The sequence below is a fragment of the Pleurodeles waltl genome, chromosome 4_2, assembly GCF_031143425.1.
Source record: "Pleurodeles waltl isolate 20211129_DDA chromosome 4_2, aPleWal1.hap1.20221129, whole genome shotgun sequence".
Classification (NCBI taxonomy): Eukaryota; Metazoa; Chordata; class Amphibia; order Caudata; family Salamandridae; genus Pleurodeles; species Pleurodeles waltl.
The window spans coordinates 390463839-390478849 of record NC_090443.1 but is presented as its reverse complement, the minus strand read 5'-3'; positions in this window follow the sequence as shown (position 1 = coordinate 390478849).

Sequence of the window (15011 nt, the reverse complement as noted above, 5' to 3'; positions counted from 1 at the left end):
GGAGTTAGCGCCATTTGATGGGAGCTCCAAACCACCTTGCATCTCATTGTGACAATAAGATGCAAGGTAAGCATTCCCTTCCTAAAAAAGAAGCTAGCCCTCTAGCGCCATATTTACCTACAGATGCAAAAACAATTCTAACCAAGAAAGCAGACTCAAAAAATGCAGCCAAATCCGATTAGCGTCAAATTTTAATGCCTGGTCCGACCAGACGTTAAAAAGAGGCTCACACACCACCACTCAAGGAAAACTCAGAAGGAGCTTTGGAAACCTCCAGGACAGCTTGGAAGTGGTACTGCTCCAGCTTGGTACACACCGCAGATGTCTGCGAAGACAGCAGATCCCACCACCACAGCAATCCCAAACACCACCACAGCAGCCACAAAGGCAGCACAGTAGGAGGGAGCGGACCTTCAGATAGCACACAACCATCCTTGGAATGAGGGAAGAAGATGTGATCCGGATGTACAGACTCAACCGGGAGTCCTTTGTATGCCTGCTCCACCATATTGTGCCACACATCACAGGAATGGTGCAAACTGCCTCTAACATTCCAACCATGACAAAACTCCTCGCTGTCCTCCAAATGCTGGCATCTGGGTCATTTTAGATAACGGGTGCCCAAGTGGCTGGTATCTCCCAGTCATCCTTCTCGGTCTTTCTATCAAAGGTCCTGGACACTATCCTGCACCTCACACCCCACCACATCTGCTTCCCAAACACCCAGCATCAGCAGCAGGAGACCAAGCAAGGTTTCTATCAAATTGCTGGGTTTCAGCATGTTCTGGGTGCAATGGACTGCACCCATGTGCAACTGGTGGCACCTGCAGCAACAGAACACCTAGACAGGAACCACAAGCACACACATTCTATCAATGTGCAGGCCATCACGGACCACCATGGGCTCTTCATCAATATCCTTGTGAAATATCCCGGCAGCATCCATGATGCATGCATCTTTCACCATTGCACCATTAATGAGTGGTTCCAGGATGACCAATATGGCAATGGTCTACTCATAGGTAAGCCACCATACCAATCATAACACATAACACACCAACTATCTAGGACAAATAAGACAAACACCAGACTAAGTACACATGGGCAGGGCAACAGAGATGTAGAGGCAACAACACATATGCAACATGCCACACTACACTGCATACATTGCACGTCACAGACACATACTCCCAAATGTACATAACACAGCCACACCCTGACTGGACACCACGTGTCGACAGGCAGAGCCAAGTCCCCTTTGCATACAGAAGCTGCTCACAAACCACTAGAAGTGTCCACAAGTTGACAACTAAATTCAGATCTCACACACACACCTTACACCACACATAGAAGCGCTCAGGCATGTCAATGGCATAGGCCATGGTCATTTTGAGTAAGTCACAAATAGGCACAGTCCCACGTAAACCATGGTGTGCAAGCCTCTGGCAGAACCTAAATCAAATGCCACCCATGTGGTACCATAACCAATTACATATCATCTACACATACCTGACATACCTGTAGTGTGCACATACACCTGTCTGATGCATTGTGTCACACACATACTTATACAAAACTATCTGCCATTGAAGACGATGGGGCTGAATCATGAGAAAAGGGGCAGCACCTACTCCAGTGCCAACTCACATATGCCCTTAGAGGCCCATAACACCACCATGTCTATTACCAATACCAGAAATGCTCCACCATGGTGCTCTAACAATCATGGATGTCATAGTAGGACTTGGTAAGAGTACTAAGGGACCCATGTGAAAAATAGCTGTGCCTACTCCCAAAGCCTGCACTGTGCATGTGTAGAAAGTGTCTGTCAGAAATCATGTATTGGAAGCTAGGATATACTTCTGCGCCTAATTACATCATCCTACTAATGTGTGATACACACGCTTGTACACTTGATGTCTGGCACAACCATCATCTGCAACAAAGGGTCACAAAGTGTCACACTGCATGCATAGTGACACATGGTAACATGGATGGCACTGTCTGGCGTTGTAGGGCAACTATTGTGTTTCAACATCTGACACCATTGTGGTGCAAGGAGGTGGTAGGTTCCGTCTAACAATAGAACAATGCTTCAAATATGGACTACATAACACATTTACCCAAATTATAACCATCAATTTGTGATCAACATATAAATTCCCAAGCCCTCGAGCCACTACCCAAGATTGTCATGTCCATCAACACAGTCCAATGAAACCATTTCACAAGAACAGGAACATACACTATACCACAAGCAAGTCTGTGTCACCACTCCAACTAAAAAGAACAACTGCCATGGTATGTTCCAAACCACTGTCAAACCTTACCAACACATCGTCTGTCTATCCTTTGCAGCTGATCAAGTATACAGCATACATCCGTGGTTGATCATGCAATGAGGGACACAGGAAAACTCACAGTCTGGTGGAGAGGACATTTGGGATCCTGAAATCCAGGTTTGGGTGCCATGTGTTGACAGGAGGAAGCCTCTTGTATGCTCCACCACTTGTCTGCAAGATAATTCTGGAATGTGCAATCCTCCACAACATCTGTGTCAGACCAAATATTCCCTGGAATGAACAGGTTGATGTCCCAAATGAGGAGGAGGATGACGATGGAGCAGATAATGTGGAGGGGGAACAACAGAACACTGCTGCAGGAGTTCGTAGCAGACTCCACATTGTTGAGAACTTCTACATATATGGCCTCATCATGACCCTGGCGGCCGGTGGTAAGCTGGCGGTAACACCGCCAACAGGCTGGCGGTGTTCCGCTAGCTATTATGACCGTGGCGCAATAGCCACAGCCATACCGCTGGCCCCTCCAACATACCACCTTCCCCAGGGCAGCAGTGCAAGCACCGCTGCCCTGGAGATTATGAGTCCCCGACTGCCAGCCTGGCCAGGTCGGTAAACACCGCCATGGAAAGGCTGGCGCTAAGGGGGACTTGGGGTGCCCCTGGGCATGGGCAGTGCACTTGGCATGGGCAGTGCAGGGGCCCCCAGGCATAGCCCAGTCGCGCATTTCACTGCCAGAATTTTGGGCAGTGAAATGCACGACGGGTGCTACTGCACCCACTGCACATCAGCATTTCCATAATAGAGCCGTCAGCAATGTTGATGTGCCTATTCCGCTGGGCCAGCGGACGGTAACAGTGTTACCGTCCACTGGCCAAGCAGAAAAGTCATAATAGGGAGCCAGGAATACCGCCGGCACCGGCGGTATTCTGGCTCCTGCAGTCTTTTTAAAAGACTGCAGAGGTTGTAATGAGGGTCATAGTCACAATACTGAAAACATCACACTGAAAATTTCACAAATAAAATACTTTGCACCTGATTCTCCTTGGTCTATCAATCAATCAATCAATCTGGTAATTTATAAAGCACGCTACTCACCCGTCAGGGTCTCGAGGCGCTGGGGGGGAAGCTACTGATCGAAAAGCCATGTTTTGAGGCGTTTCCTGAATGTCAGGAGGTCCTGGGTCTGGCGTAGGTGGAGCGGTAGGGAGTTCCAGGTCTTGGCGGTGCTGTGAGAGAAGGATCTTCCTCCGGCAGTGGCTCGGCGGATGCGGGGGACGGAGACGAGGGCGAGGTTGGCGGAGTGGAGATGACGGGTGGGAGTGTGGAAGGTGAGTCTGTCATTGAGGTAGGCTGGACCAGTGTTGTGGAGGGCTTTGTGTGCGTGGGTGAGGAGTTTGAAGGTGATCCTCTTCGTTACAGGTAGCCAGTGTAGGTCTCTGAGGCGGGATGAGATGTGGTCGCGGTGTGGGATGTCGAAGATGAGGCGGGCGGATGAGTTTTGGATTCGTTGCATTTTCGTTTCGAGTTTGTCCGTGGTTCCCGCGTAGAGTGCGTTTCCGTAGTCTAATCGGCTGCTGTTAAGAGCGTGGGAGACTGTTTCCCTGGTTTCGACGGGAATCCATTTGAAGATGGTCTACTCATTCTCCACTACATACACCATTGGAACGTGACTCAAACCTCAGTGAGCAGGTAAGTAACACAAAGGTGACAAGTATGCTAGCAACATCGTTTGCGACGTAAGAGTGTCTACTGCCTTCATCTCACATATCAGTGACACGCAATTTGTGGGCATGTGACTCCTGAAGGTCTAGATCCATGCACCGTTACATATATTGTTCTGTCAAGTGGGCAAGGTGCTAATACCTAGCCCATTCACCACAACAACACCATGCCTAAGAGGATATATGCAAGGGGGGAAACATGTAGGGTACGGGCTGTCAACAAATGGATATCAAGTTATGTAGGAACAGAACACTGTCACAACTTATGGTGCCAGAAGCTTTGCCTGCATGGTACATGTGTGACAAGGGTAGAACATCATTGATAACTGTGGACCTTCAGTAAATGTCCAGGGATCATACCCAATGTCTAATGCTGAGCCTGCACAGTGTATCCATGGGATTGTGTCCTGGCACTACCATTGGGCACAACCCTGGCACATGGTGGACTGCACCTCATGTATGGCACACACACGTTGGCTGTGGAGTGCGCAATGGGTTGTCAGACCAAATATTCAGCTATGGGTGCAGAATCGCTATCCAAACACATGACCTAAAGGTCAGGATCCTTGGATTTACTGGGACAATGCCCCACCAAATTCTTATCCGGGTCAAATGTAAGCAGAGTGTCTAATACTCACTATATACAAAAAGTGCACATTTGTCACACAAATCTGCTGTCTTGACACATGCCTATAGCAAATCCAGGCAAACATGTGAAGATGGATGTACGGGTTTATGTCCTAGGTAGCAACGGGTTTGCCAGTATCAATAATTCTTGACGTGTCAGCATGTATACCTAGTATGCTGTGTATAATTACATCACACAGCACAAAGCAATACACACCACTCATTGTCACTCACATGACAGAACAAGTGCATGATAGTAACAGTTACAAATTGTCCTATACATGTTTTGGCCTCCAACATCGCAATCAAGTGTGAGATGTGCAACTATGCTCAGAATTGTTGAAAAATGTCTTGAGACACAACATCAAACTGAGTGGGAGTAGACCTAGTCATATATGTTGCAATTGTCTAATGCACAGTACAGTACTGAGATAATTTCACACCTCAATATCATTGAGTCATGGTAAGAGTTACCTAGGTTGTGGCATGATGGAAAAATGCACACCCATGTTCAACGGCGGTTGTGGATGGACAGCTTTGGCAGGCAGGAACATAGGTGAGGGGCTAGGTGCAAACAAGCCACAAAGGAGTTGATGTTTCCAGTTTAACATGGACTACATACATATAAGTGAGAAGGATTACATGATCACAATTGAAAGGAGACTGAGGCCCTCATTACGAGTTTGGCAGTCTGAGCACTGCCACAGTGGCGGTTGCACCGCCGCCCGCCTGGCGGAGAAGATCGCCATATTATGACCATGGCGGTGTTCCCAACGGTACACAGCCTATACACCACCAGGACTGCTAGTGCAGACCGACTGCCGGGGTCGGTGGCAGGCATCTCCAGTCCAGCAGGGACCATGTTATGTCAAGCATATTACATGATTACACACCGCCAGGATTTCCTGGGGGATCGGATTGCCACCAAAACCCTGGCAGAAACAAACAATAAAAAGGAGACACTCACCTTTAGGAACACAGACACGTCCAGAGCCATCATGGACCCTGAAGTTGAAGTCTTCCCACTGCTCCAGATGGCACTACAACTCCAGAACCAGCAACGGCGACGAAGACAACAACTGTAAGTACATCTACTTAGCACACATCGGAGGGAAAGACATTAGTACACACCCACACACATCCGGGATGGCTAGCAATGGCCACACACAGTCAGACAAATACCCGTACCAACAAACACACACACACACCAACATACACACGCACACAAAAACTGCGCACAGCAGTCAACATACACCTGCCATCTACAAACCACCGAACACACACATATCACAGCCATTGTCTAACACAAACATACACAACACCACAGACTCACACAACAAGATCACTACCGCAAACACACAAAAACAATGGCAAGGAAGAACACTGCACACCTCCACACGAAACACATACTGACAGTAACAAGTAACAACGACACACAACCAATCAATACCAAAACACTGCCATTCGTGTTAGATGTCACACCATGTCTACGCAACATACAACGCACATGACAAATCCATCACCACACAAATGCATGCACACACAACAACCACACAATGCCACACAACACCATCACAACATATCATACCAAATATAATGCACAAGTAAACCACACAACACATGCTGCAGCACAATCACATCACACACACAAAACACACACAATCCAAATCGCACAAATACAACACATTCATCATAAAGAAAGGGTAGGACAAGTATGTCTCCATCGAGACCAATGGGTGGTTGGCCCGTATATATTAGGCATGAATAGATAATATCAAAATAAATGTACAAAATGGGCCAACTGGCCAGTCCAAACAGTCCAGGTGTCCCATATACATATGGCACTTGTAACTGCCCCAACTTACCTCCTGACTGCAAAGTGGCCTCTACAGAGTAGGGGCATCAAGGGGGCAGGCAGGCACCTCATGGGTGATGAGGTGGATGTCAAGGGGTGGTTTGGGGGGTCCTTAGGATTGCCCTTGGGTTTGTGGGGGGCTTGGACTTGGGTTTGGGTTTTGGTGGAGGGTTTTTAGGTTTGTCCTTGGGAGGGAGGACTTGGGTTTGGGGGTGTTGACTTTTTGGCAGGTGGAGGGGCATAGACAATACCGGGGGGGGGCAAGGGAGGCCTGGGAGGTGGAAGGGCTGGGCTTGGGGAGGAACACTTCGGGGAATCATGGGGTGGGAGAGTGGTAGGGAAGAGATGAAAACGCATAAATGAATCTTTTCATAGGGACACAAGGGCAGTCATGGGAAAAGCATTTGGGAGTGGAAGGAGAGGGAGTGGTTGTGAGGTATGTACCTGTAGGTGTCTTGGGTGCAGGTGCGTGGGTGGAAGGCATGTGTGTGCTGGGTGTCTGTTGGTGGTGTGAGTGCGGGCTTGTAGGTGTTTTGGGAGGGGGGGGAGGTGCAGGGAGATGTCATGGTGGATGGGTGACTGTCTATCCGGGTGGCGCCTGCAAGTGAGGTGGATGTGCTGCATGTGGGGTGTTGGTAGTTGTGGTGAGTACGCATGTGGTGAATGGGGTGGATGTATGCGGGTCTGGAAATGGGGAGACTATGGGTATGATGGGACTTGTGGCTGAATCAGGGAGTGTTGGTGTCGTGCCAGCAGGTGTGAGTGGTGTATTGTCTGTGGAGGAGGGGATGGTGTGGGGGTCAGTGTAGGGAGTGCATGTTGCAGTGTGTGCAGGTTGGTGTTTTCTGTGTGCATGCCGCTGGTGGCTCTTGTGGTAGCTGTGTTTGTCACTGTGAAAAGTGTCTGTTGAGGTGGATGAATGACGGTCTGACTGTGTGCTCTGTGCTCTGGATGGGAGTAGGGAGAGGTGTATGGGATTGGGCAGAGGTGGCTGGAGGGGGGACGGAAGACAAAGTAACACTGGCTGCTGTCAGCGAGGAAGCAAGAGCCTGAAAGGATCTCTGCAGGTCAGCCACGGCACCATAAATGCCTTCCAGGAACGCATAGCTCTGCTGTACCTGAGCTGCCAGTCCCTGGATGGCATTCACAATGGTTGACTGACCCACAGAGGTGGACCTCAGGAGGTCAATGGCCTCCTCACTGAGGGCAGCAGAACTGACTGGGGCAGGAGCAGAGGTGCCTGCAGCGAAGGAGACATCCACCCTCGTGGGTGGGTGGGCACAGGCAACTGGGTGGGGAGCTTAAGAGTGGTATGGGGGGGGGTGGACAAGGATGGGCTGGTCTCAGATGGGTCCACCACCACCCGAGAGCATCCACTGGAGGAGGAATACAAAGATGATGCAGATTATCCTGTCTCTACCATGGCACTCCCCTCACCCTCCATCCCACTGGTCCCCTCAGCTCTGCTGGTGTCAGCCTCCTGGGTGCCGTGGACTGCTGCTTCCCCATTTGCTGGTGCCCCTTCTCCTTTGCCTGATAATACCAATTCACACATAGACAGAGTAGGAGAGAGAGAGAGGGCAAGAGAGAAAGATAGGGTGGAAAAGGATCAATACCTACCTACCATTAACACAGAACAACATGTACACCTCTCCTCCCTAATTATATTATGGCATGCCATGCCATTACAATGGCACTGCAGGTCAGAAAAGACACATTGTGAATAGCAAGATGCAATTCTGAAAAACCTGCCATTGTGGGAACATTTTGACTTAGTGAATTGGTCAAGACTGAAACACTGCATAGCATCATTGTGATTGCCAGGGCGATGTCATGCATGACATTTTAAACATTAGGGTTAGACTGCAGGGACCTCCCAGGGGACATACCACATCTACTACGAAACCAGTTGGAAAGGCTAGAGCACAGAATGATAGCTTCTACAATAGATTATGCTGTGCTATTTGCACACATAGAGTCACATGTAGCAGAATGCCATAGTTGTTTCTCTACACATATCCTACACTCTTAGGTAAACATATGTCATCATGGTAAGGTATCATGTCCAAAATACTGTCCCATTGAGGCCGTCAATGTAGAGGACCCCTGATGCCACCCCCAATCAGTCCATGGCAGCTACTGTGCAAGACAGAGATAGCCTCAGTCATAGTGGGAGACACGTACTGATGTGATAGCACTTACACCTCAGATACGTTGATGCAGATGGAAGAACCTGGTCTGACACAATGCGTAGGGTGTCCACACTCACCCAACCATTGAAATTGTCAGTGACAGGATGGTATTGCCACAGATAATCGATTCAGAGCCTGCCAGGGTTACTGATACCCATTGTTGATGTGCATCTCCCACTAATCACATGCACATCTGCCCACAAGTAAGCCACCCAATCCTAAACAAAGCCTATCATGTGTGAGGTGGCAGCCTGTACTCACCCCCTTGTGGCTGCTGTGCTGTTCTCAAGCACCCATCCACCTCAGGGTAGGCCACTGCCACCATGCAGGCCTTTAGGGGGCTCAGGGTCTGACGGTCACCCCTCCCTCGGTGGGAGGATGTCCCCAGCTGGGCCACTGCAGTCTTCCGGGCCCAGCGTCTCAGGTCCTCCCACCACTTTCTGCAGTGGGTGCTCCCCCAGCTATGGACCCCCACACTTACTTGGCAATGGCACACCATATCCCCTTCTTCTGATAGGCACTGGCCTGCATGGGTAATACAGATGGAAGGGAAAAGTAATGAAGAGGGGCAAGACATCATCAGCAGTGGACTACTCACATCATACACATCACATGGCCACACTAACTTGTCTTCATAGCACAAATGCATGTACTCCATGGCCCCTGCATGCATCCACTCCCTGTACGGTGTGGAAATGCCTTACAGCCTCACACACCCCTATCATACAGGACAATGGAATTGGGTTCACCTGCACCTCTGGTTCCCCATACAGCTGTCCATACACGGGTAGGACCCTGCCCACACGCTTCTCCAGCTCCTTCTGGGTGAAGGCTGGGTACCTATCACCTGCAGGACGTGGCATGGTGGCTCCCAGAGACAGTACAGCGCAGCTCACATAGCGGAGGTCTTGCTTGCATGAGTGTCAGGAGTCAAGTCAGCTAGGCGGCAGAAAAATGGTGGTTACGGCCACCACATACATGACTGTCACCTCCGGCGGTGATCATCATTGGCTCCAGTCCCCCATAGGCAGCAATGTGATCCAATGAGAAGTTGCACGGCAGTTGCGATCCCCTACCCCTGTGATGACATATACGGTGGCAGAAGTAGGTCACTTCCATCTGTCAAGTGCATTCAGGAAAGGCGGCTGCCATTTTAGGCATTTTTAATGGTTTGTAAAGAAAAAATAAGTGCTAGACATATGTACCGAATGCTGTGGAGGCATATGTTCTGCCATCCTGGCTTGGCCCATAAATGTGATTATCATGCCACAGTGGTGTACGATGGGTGGGTGTCAATTCCAGTGCATGTCCAGCGGCCCGGTACCTCAAAGGGGGTGTAACCATATTAGGCACTGGCATTGGTACATACGTGGGACGTGCTGGACAAATATGCAGTTTTTACATGGACCATTGAACATGTAATGTGTGTGGCATGCTGATGTTAAGGCCCTGTAATAGGCAGCTAGATTGGTTTACATGGGCCCTCTACATGGCCATAATACTATTTGGCAACTGTTGGGGCCTGTCTCAAGTGTTTGTTGTGAGTAAAAAGGATCATGTTAGCTAGCATGTGCTGAGTGATCATCAAGCTGTACATTCTCTTCTCTCTATCCTAGATACCCGGTATTGGGGAGAATGAGACGTGCACTAGTGTTCCACCTCCTAGTGGACCTTTATACCCTGGAGGAGCGACATATCATCCAGACCTATCATCTGAATTGTCACACCATAATGGAACTATGGCGGTCATTATGAACACAGCGGTAAACACCGCTGACCGCCATGGTGACGGTGAACAGAAGACCGCCATTGGCGGTGAACAGAAACCCTCCATATAATGAACCAAAAACCAGATTCCATCCAAAATCACCAGTCCACCAGTCTCCGCCAGGACCCTGTTGGCAGAAATGCTGGACCTCCCACTCCACCACCACCGAGCACACTCACATACCGCCCTCCAAATAATGATGCACAAATCACCTTGGTGGTCAGTGGAAGCCGAACGACCATTGCCGGTGTAGACTGCCACGGGTGGCAAGTGAGCCCAACAGTAAGAAGTGCACACATTGGATAGGTTAGAAACCCAAACACCTGACACACATCCACAACACCATAAAACACTCACAGACACATCCCACAATCCTTTGCAAAAAAAGTAAGCCAACGAAGACAGAGAACACCAGAAGAAGACACCGAACGCCACAATACACAAGACTCACACCGAACCTCAGAAGGGCACCCTCACCGCGATTCCACCCCAACACCATTCACCACACTCACCATGTCACCCCTCCAAAAATCCACGCTTCACAGAAAGGGAGCTAAGGACCATGGTGGACGAGATCCTGAAGATGGAGCCACAACTATTCAGGGCTCAGGTGCAGCACACACCCATCACCAGGAAGATGGAGCTATGGCAGACCATTGTCAACATGGTCAGTGCAGTGGGACACCCTCCACGCACCAGGGACGACATCCGCAAGAGATGGAACGAGCTGCAGGGGAAGGTCAAGGCCATGGCATCCAGGCACCACATTGCAGTCCAGAAAACTGTGGAGGACCTCCACCAACACCACCCGACTACACTGACTGGGAGGAAAAGGTACTAGCCATCCTGCACCCTGAGGGACTCACTGGACTCACTGAAGGAATGGACTCGGGTAAGTCGTCTACATTTACCCCATATGCATCACACCTGGAATGCATGCCCTACCCCACCCATCCAACACCCACCAGGACCAACACCCCACCCAGGTCACAGGCACTGAATCCACCACCCCTGCATGCTCACAAACCCACTAACAGGCCCACATCCCTCCCCCTGTGCACAGCCACCCACCCCTGCAAGCAAACACAATGGCCTATAACACCCACAATGCACCTCCACATCCTAAGCTAAAAGCAATGTTAACCCCACTAAAGCATCCTGCATGGTCCCAAAGTGTGTAAGCTACACAAATCCGCCCAGGCCTCTGCACCCCATCTGACCATGCAAATGTACCAGACATGTCCATTTCCCCCAACACGCATCACCACCCATGCCACCCTGACGGACAGGACAAGGAGTGCCAGTGCCCCCCAGTGAGACAGAGGCACCTCACAGAGCACTGGGGATGGAACCCTGGACACTGATGAGCAGGCTGGCCCCTCACACAGTCCTGGACTGTCACCATCCAGCAGCCCCACCCAGGATACCACTGACACCCGCCCAGGGCAACCGTCTACACACCTGTGTATCCAGGCCACAGACTGGTAGAACACAAGTACAGAGGCCACAGTCACCCCATATCCAACAGGCAGGAAGACGATGGCCCCAGTACAAGTGGCACCGCCAGATCTGTGCAGGGGACACAGGCACAGGGGGCTAGGCCCAGTGGGAGGGCATTAGTGGGCCAGGGGATAGGCCACAGAATGGATGCTGCAGCCCAGGACATGATCTCTGAGGTCCTGGGGGCGAACCAGCATACCCATGACAGATTGGCCCAGATAGTATCCACCCTGGAGCAGAGTCAGAGGAAGCAGCAAGCACACCACCAAGAGGCCATGGAGCAGTGGAACATGCACAATGCCACAATGGCCAGCATAGCAGGGGCCCTGCTGCAGCTTGTACAAACCCAGCTTGAGGCCCACACAGTATAGGAAGCCCCCACTACAGCACAGGAGACAGACCGGACAATGAAAGCATCAGCAGCAACTTCCCACGGACTACCCTCAGAGGAAACACGGGGAACAACCATCTCATCCCCTATAGGTCAACAACAGGCGCCCAAACGGACCCTCTGGCCAAGAAATGGGACTGGAACACCTGCCAAGAACAAGGCATCCTCAAAGAAGTGACTCTGCAACAATCTGTCCACCAACTATCCCACACAATCAACCACCAAACAGTGCTAACGAGAAATAAGAACTCATGTAAGAATTGATGGACCTACCAATACTTACAACAAGGCTACACCCATGTTGGTATTTAGGATAACCACCCATGACCAACTGCCATCACTGTAATTTGCACGATTCAATCCCTGCACCAAATTAAACACATATCACACCTGTAACACTGTCACCTGTCATAATGTGTGAACAAACTGAAGTATGGATGCAACTGGCTGAAAACTAATTTATTTGTACCTGCGTAGCATGAAAGTATCCACTCACCTTACATGGAGAAAAAGGTGCAAAACAGAACTGTCATTGACAAGCCTCAGAGGCAGACAGCCTGGATGTCTGCTTGGTGGCAGTTAGTGACAGAAACATCTACCTATGATCCACCCTCTGTCCTCTTGTAGTTGTTCCATCTTGTGTGGCACACTACTGTTCCTCAGTACAAAGGAATCATGGACTGACCCATGGAACATGGCAATCACATGTGAGATGTACTGGTCTGCAGTACATACCAACTGAATGTTCATGGAGTGAAAGTTCTTCCTGTTTCTGTACACCTGTTCACTGACTCTTGGGGGGATTATAGGAATGTGGGTGCCATCGATGGCACATATAACATGGGGTATGTTGGCAAAGGCATAGAAGTCCGACTTGATGGTAGGGAGGTCAATACTTTGGGGAAACCTCACATAGGACTGGATGCATTACAAATGCATTCAGAAATCTTGTCAGTATCATGCTGAACATTGGCTGTGAAAATCCAGCACCCATGCCCACTTGAAATTAGCCCGTGGCCAGGAAATGGAGTGCAGAGAGCACTTGCACTTTAGTAGGGATGGCATGCTGATTATGATTTGCCAGAGACAGTGCAGGGTCAAGTAATGCACAAAGTTTAAGAATAGTTGCACGGGTGAGTCTGTAAGTGATAATGATGTGACGCTCCACCATGGGCTCCATATCCACAAGTGGTCTGTACACCGATGGAGCCCTTCCTCGCCACAAGGGTCGGTACCTACGAGGAATTTGAAACATGTGTGAGGAAGACACATACATCGGCACACATTGTCAGTCATTGAGCACTGCTGACTTGATTGTAGGGACACAAATGCTAAATGTGTTTGACATAACATCAACTAGACCATAATTATTGTTCGGGGTTTGTCAGGTGTGGTATTGTTAATGGTCACATGTATATGTGTGTTTGGTGAACATTAGGGCCTGCGTTGTGCAGATGGCAGTATTATAAATGCGTAGTTATTGGCAAAATGTCTGCCCCCTGTAATCCAGAACTATTGTGGTGGAAGTGACCTCATACCACCAGCGGTTGACGTAACAGTGTAAGGCGGTGTTTACCGCCGTGCGCACAGTCATTGGTTAACATGGATGTCAATGGGGAATCCTAGCGTATCATGATCGCCGCCGGTGGTGACAGTGCACACTGCCGCGGTGCGTGCGTGAAGTCGTCACCCCAACTTCACTTGACTCCCTGATCTCGTGCAAGCAGGTACTCCACTGAATGTACTGCTGTGTCCTGCCTCCGGTCATGGAAGGGGCTCTTCTTGCAGGGGAAAGGGCCCCGGCCTTCACCCAAGAGGAATTGGAGAGGATCGTGGACGGGGTCCTGCCCCTGTACGCCAAGATCTACGGACAGCCAAAGGTACAGGTGAGTAGGGGGATTGTGGGCAATGGTTGTGTGTAATAGATGGTGTTGGCAGCATATATGTGTGCACCTCTGACCCTAGATGGGCCATGGTTCCTGACATGCTGCGTGCATATGTGCTGTTAGTCTGTTTGTACTGTCCGTCCCATAGTGGACTTATAGCCAGCTGTATATGTTTGCCAAGCGCCTGACCTCTGTGTTACATTTCTGTGTGTCCCTTTTAGGTCAGCGCCCACCATAAGAGGGCACTTTGGCATGCCATTGCCAAGGAGGTGCAGACCCTGGGGGTTTACAACCGGCAGAGCACCCACTGCAGGAAGAGGTGGGAGGACCTGCGGCGCTGGGCATGAAAAATCTGCATGGCCCAGCTGGAGAGGTCCTCCCAACAGGCAAGGGGTGCCCTTTGGGCACTGACCCCCTTATGCTACGCATCCTGGCGGTGGTGTACCCAAACTTGGATGGGCGCTTGAAGGATCCACAGCAGTCACAAGAGGGTGAGTACACACACCATATTTTTGACCCTTGATGGATGTCTGTGTGTGCATTCAGGTTTATGCTGCTTAGTTGCAGGGACTCTGACTGATGTCCATCTACATGATGGCCCACGTAGGGAGTAGTGGTATTTTGGTCAGGTCTCCTACACGTCGGGTCCTTAAGTTGTTTAGGGAATGGGTGTAGAGCAGGGTTCTATACACTAGTCAGGGGCATGGCCATGGGTATATTGGAAGGTGCTGCCTATTGGAGGGCCTTTTGGGTGGGTGTATGTATGAA